Source organism: Halyomorpha halys, unplaced genomic scaffold (assembly GCF_000696795.3).
Source record: "Halyomorpha halys isolate HHAL.00 unplaced genomic scaffold, Hhal_1.1 Scaffold463.1, whole genome shotgun sequence".
NCBI classification, from domain to species: domain Eukaryota; kingdom Metazoa; phylum Arthropoda; class Insecta; order Hemiptera; family Pentatomidae; genus Halyomorpha; species Halyomorpha halys.
Window position 1 is genome coordinate 65,646 of NW_027114672.1, and position 6,534 is coordinate 72,179.

Below are 6,534 nucleotides of genomic sequence, written 5' to 3' on the forward strand. Positions count from 1 at the left end.
TTTTCAAATGAAAACCATAATTAAGACTGAATTATTAAAGAATTAAATAACCTGTTTGAAAATGGAAAATTTTGAAAACAGGCAAATTGAACATTTATATAATAATATTCTAATAGTAATTAAAGTATGAAGAACTTATAGTGAGTTTCTTCCCCTAGTTGGTTATTGATTATTATCAGAAGTCTTTACATGATATAGGCATTCATAGAAATTAGTCATTTTTCTATATCTAATTTAATTAATAAAATACAAATACAATTACTATTAAACAGAGCTTTAATGATAACAAAAATGCATAAATGAATAATGGAAATCTAAAACATTTTTATCAAATAATATGAATTTCATTTAATAGTGAATATTTATAAAATTAATTAAAATTATATAAATTTAGCTGGTATTCATTTTCATAAAGTTTTTCATTCATGAAAACTGTATAACAGAAGAATCCTGTTTCAGTTTAACTATAAATGGTCGACTTCTGTTTAACATGTTTTCCGTATGGAATAAATCAAATCACTCTGTTCTATAGCTATATATTGTAGATTTAAGCTTCCACTTCCCTCTCTCCAAAAAATAGTTAATATATACAAAATTTACTCATTAATATTAAATACAAATCTTGTATTAAAAATATTGTTGGTACACTCATAAATTTATATCAGATATCACAAGATACTCTACTAAGAGATATAGAGAAAAGAATTAGCTAGAAAATACAAAGAAGTTAATAATGACCATAATTAAAAGGCTTCAACTAGATAATAGTAGAAAAAATATATTTAAATAAATGCTGACCCAGATAAATAAACAACAACTATATTTAAACTGATGTAATGTGTGGAGAAATACTGTTATGAAAAATATATCAACTTTGATTATTTTTAATTATCTGGCTGTATATCATTATATCTGTATAGCATTCATTGAGTAAATATAAAATAAATAAATAAATAAATAACTGCTGAATTTTGTTTAAATATATTTAAGTATTATGATTTTCAAAAGAGAATGTCATTATATGGAATTTTTAAAAGCAAACAGGTACTTAGCACCTTACAATAACAAATAGAAAGCTTTTTTCAATCAAAGGCTTTTTCTTTTCGATTTTTTTTTTATTTTATCATAAGTATGAACAAGAAACCATAGTACACTTAATGAATAAAAACAGAACAATATCAGAGTTAAAAATATATATTTATTAATATTAAATTTGAGTGTTACATTTCTTATTTAACTAACAATCTAGATTTATTTTAATTTGAATATACTGTATAATGTATTGAGAGATATTTTTGGGTGAATTATCTGAAATTGTAACAAGGATTTGTGTATAAATTTCAGAAATCAATATTAAGATTTTTAAAAAATACCACACTACTATGGATTTGGTTTGATATAATTTAAAAGCAATAAAGGAAATATAAACATCAATAAATGTCAGCTTAACTCCAAGGGTTGGTTTAAAGGGTTCTGGCTAGACTCAAAACTAATCAGAGCAAATTACCAACTCCCAGGAGCATTTGTTGTAATTATTCAAGATCGTTAATAATTATTATAAATTTAATAATCAAAATTAATAAATTTAAATATTTATAACACTTAGCCAAGAACTAAAAATATATATCAAAAGGATTTATAATTTTTAATAATGATTTTACCTCTTGAGTTTAAATTACTATCGAATAAATTAGATTAAAATGAAAGTGTGTGATGTATCACATGATAAAAATTAAAATAACGTTGGTTTTTCCATAAATAAAAATTTAGATCTACTAATTTATTTTTTAGAAACGCCTCTTAATGCACTAATATTCTGAATTTTAAAAATTAGTTAAAATTTCTTAAAATCATTAAATATAAACATGGAAAAAATAATTTTAATAAATACTTTAACAAAAATAATTATCGATATTCAACACGACGGCTATTACTACAATTTTTTGGTGGGGGTAAGAAGCGCGGATAGTTTCGTAAATTTCGAATTAAAATAAATGCTTTGGAGCTTGGTTAACTAAAACCCAGAGAGCTTCTAAATTATTCAAACGTATAAATAAATATAAATTAAACAATAATTAATGGTACGAATAAAAATAATTTTAATCCTAAATGACAAATTCATAAAGATAAAAATCAATGATTTTGTAATATTATTAGTATTATAAATAAAAAAAAAAAAAGGTCACTTACTGATTGTCTTTGCAACTGTAAATCGTATGTGGTTTATTAGCAATTATCTTGATATAAAATTCATATCTAGTTATTAAAAAAAAAACTTGGACAAAAAAACTTAAACACCACCAACCCAACGTCCCGAAGTCGACTAAGACAGCTGTTACTAGGCCGGCAGGAGGTCAGCTGATCCGAACAGAGCCGAACTTAGCCGAACCCTTCTGTCAATCACCAATACCCGAATGAGTCACCCGATTGTGTAACTTCTCCTTCTAATGGACATCCTCGCCAGATACTACAATTTCCTTACAATTACACAACTTAAATATTGGAAAGATACACTTAATGAAACCTAAAAGTAAAAATATAATAAAAAAAAATATTTTTTTAAAACTAATTCATTAGTTTTTAATTTCACTAACCTACATATGAAATATATAACGAGAACAGACAATATAATAGAAATATATAACTAGGAATAAATTAGCTGTAGCTCATTTTTACTTTACTTGCCTAAGTACGGTTTACATAATAAAGGAAAGTATTGGAATCGTTAAAATTTTCGAATCCGAGTTTTCAAAGGAAATCGACGTTTAAAGAAAACTAGAATTCAAATAACCAAGTTCGAAGAATGATATGCGTATGTATATGGAAAAAAACATAAAATAAAAAGTCGTACCAAACTGAAATTATGCATTTAAGTTAGATATATACCTGGAATGTGACCCTAACTTTTTCGCTTAAATCAATTCACCAGTAGTGCAAGTTTATATGATTGAAAAAATAAAAGAACAAAAATGATAAAACTAAAAAAAAAGTATAACTATTATATATTAAAGGTTTACTATACAATGCCTTTGAATTAAAAGAATTCAAAAATATTGTTTGACTGGTTGATTTGGATTTGGACGGGCATCATTGGGTAGATTACGTAGGCAGTGATTGGTGGTATCGGCATCGAAGCTTCGGGTTCACTAAGCTTTCATTATTATTAAATTATCTTCAATTTTGATTACAACGATACTTTTGTTCGTATAATCCGTTCTGAAGCGAGTTCGAATTTGAATTGCCTTCTATTATTTGTGGTGTTATGATCTTCTCTTGAGAGATTGTGACAAGCCATCAACCGATATACTACCATGGTCTGAGGTTTCACACCGTTTTCCAATTTTATTCAATGTTGCTCGACTTAAATAATATTTTAACTTTAGTCTCCATTTGCCGGTTAAATAATTTCAAATGCGATACAGGACCGTCACCATATCGGGGTTAAGCGGGACGGGTTGGCAGCTTACACTATTCTTGGTGTTGGGACCTCCTCTTGTGAGATTGTGACATGTACATATATACACCAGCAGACCTGGCAATGCTTTGCAATTGCGGGGTAATTAAATACAATTGAAAGTTTGAAATCAGTTAATATATTTAGCTAAAATTAAACAAACATTATATTTTTTATTCACGCATAGCATAATTGATTGAATTGGTTGTTTTCTATAACCATTTCGTTTAAAATAGCAGTATATAATAAAAATATGTAGTAATAATAAAAATCAGTAAAGAAAATATCCTGGTGTCCTCTATACACTTTACTAACCGGTTTCCATAAAATTGTAATAAAAAAAAATTTTATGTCTCATTACTAATATTGGACTAATATTGGCCTATTATTATTGATGAAGATTTATGTAGATAATTAATAATTATTCAAATGATCATTTAGATAGAAAGTTCGGCGGTGTACAGCTTTCATGGCATAATAAAAAATAAACAAAGTTCTAAGAGAACCAGCCAAAATTCTACATTTCTTTTTTCTAATTTTCGGCTTTGTACAGTTTTCATGGCATAATAAAAAATAAACAAAATTCTAAGAGAACTAGCCAAAATTCTACATTTCTTTTTTCTAATTTTCGGCTGTGTACAGCTTTCATGGCATAATGAAAAATAAACAAAATTCTAAGAGAACTAGCCAAAATTCTACATTTCTACATTTCTTTAAATATTGGTAAAATTCTAATAGGCTGTGTTATTAAAAAAAAAATGTATACTTTCTGAGCAATAATGTTTAGTTTTGTTCATAACTTGTTTACAACCGGAGAAATCGAGAATTTCAGTAGTTTTATACCTACCCACCACTGCTCGGAATATTAAAAAAAAAAAAAGCATATAAATCGGTCAAATAGTCCAAAAGTGTATTGTGGACAAACATTTGAATTATCCCCATTTATTTATATAGATTATCCACATTTTAGCGACGTCTCGCCCCTTTCCATTGGCCATGGAACGCTTATTTTGGCCAAAAAATGTTAGTTATTAAAATATATAAATATATATATATATAGTTTAAATAACTTTATATAATATATATAACATATATAGTTTAAATTTATAAGTCCGACGTTTCGGCCAATTCAGCCATCCTCAGGGACAATCTATTACAAACAGCTTTTATTACACATATGATCTTCAACAATTCCAAACAAATAACAATATTATTTATAATTTATCTTACCTTAATACAATTTTAGAACTAAATCATTTAAAGAAACAACTTCATGCAGGCTATTCTGCCCAGGTCAATTCAACAAATTACCCTACGAGACTTTAAAACATTACGGAATCATATATTGTTGTTAATAAGCATTTCTTAGATTATGTCTAATTACGTAATCAGTCGATTTTCACATTAAAATAAAAATAAAAATTACTTATCACAGTCACTTTCTTTGTTAAAAATTTATCACAATAATATTTGTAACCTTCCTTACACTCAGGTTCAAGCATTTAAATTATTTATTACAACTAACTATATTTTGGTTGAATTTCCTCTTTATTTCATTATTAAAATTCTTACCAAGGTTAATTATAATTGTCAACATTAAATTTATCCCATATTTTTTATAAATTAATTTTACTTAATATCTCTGCATAATGTTGGTTCAGATGTCTAGTGTCTGTTTTAAAATTCACTCTATAATTAATATTTTATGATATGTAAATGGATTCAAGTATTTTTCTTTTAAATGTATTATTTTCTTTATGTAAAATCATAGTATTTTCATAATAAAAAAAAATACGGGTAAAAACTGTCTGTAATATATTGTCCCCGAGAATGGCCGAATTGGTCGAAACGTCGGACTTATAAATAGAAGGAAAATATTTTAAGACTAAAATAGGTAAAAATTTATTTAAACAATATTAAACTGTCTCAAGAAAGTGTTAAGATTATAAATAAAAATTATATATATGTTTTGAACATATAAATATTTATAAAATATCTACGGGGCCATGGAATATTTTTTTACGTCTTTAGGCATATGGCAGTAATATTTTTTGGAAAACAAATTTCTTATTCAAGGACAAAACTGACTGTTTCAACAAAATTAACTTAAATTAGCATAACTCATTTCATTACGCTAACCATTTTCTATTACTATGCCGATGAAGAACATGTTCTCATTGCCTGCTAGGATAGGGATCATCATGTCCACTAACCAGCTGAATTTACGACACGATTTGTTTTAAATATTTGTTTTACAAATTAACTCTGTTTTTTTTTTTTTCAATTAACCGCTCCACTGTGAGTAGCTTTTGGACGCCAGAGCGTTTAGAAACGAGACAAAAGGTAATTAAAAGACAGGTGGTGGTTAGTATTTAAACAGGTTAATTATACATCATCGGTTCCATTGTTGTTGAGGATAGAGACATTGCTCAACATTTCTCTTCCTATTGTGTATGGAGCTTGTATTTTATTTTCTCGTGCTCGATTGGGAAAAGCTCTGAGAGACATTGTGGCCCCCCTCATAAAATATTGGGGGGGGGGGAGAAGGGGGCTAGAAATTGCCTTACCCTCTCCCCCTTTTCCGTTGTTGGCGCCTGTAATGATTGGGCTTTTAAAAAATCATTAAAAAGATAACGTAGCATTTATCATCTTTAGAATAAATTCAGATTTACGGGATTCAGAAATACGATTTCAAATTTCATAGTTATATTGAATGAGGAAATATAATTTTTTTTTTTAATAATTTATTTATTGTTATTTACAACTATATACAACATGTAAATTTTCTGTAGGTGACATGATTCAAACATGTGGAGAATCTACCCATTGATAGAACTCCAATAACATTTCTAGAGGAGAAGATCTTGAGGCCTTCTTCTTTTCAGACGCCTAGGAGGATTATTAGGTAATGAAGGAGAAGCCAGGTTAGAAACGAGTGGATTTGGTTGGTTGAGAAGTTTATCATGGCAGGAATAGTATCGGGTTCTGGCCAAATCGGCAACATATGGAACATTGAGGTCCTGATGGATGACTTGATTTGTGACAAAGTAAGGAGCATTAAGGATTTTACGAAGGATTTT

At 27.6% G+C, this 6,534-nt stretch overlaps 1 protein-coding gene across 7 annotated transcripts in view; it reads right to left on the reverse strand.

Moving 5' to 3' along the window:
* LOC106683081 (growth factor receptor-bound protein 14) overlaps positions 1-6,534 on the reverse strand; it is a 361,363-nt gene that overhangs the window by 10,271 nt on the left and 344,558 nt on the right. The gene's annotated exons all lie outside the window — the stretch shown is intronic.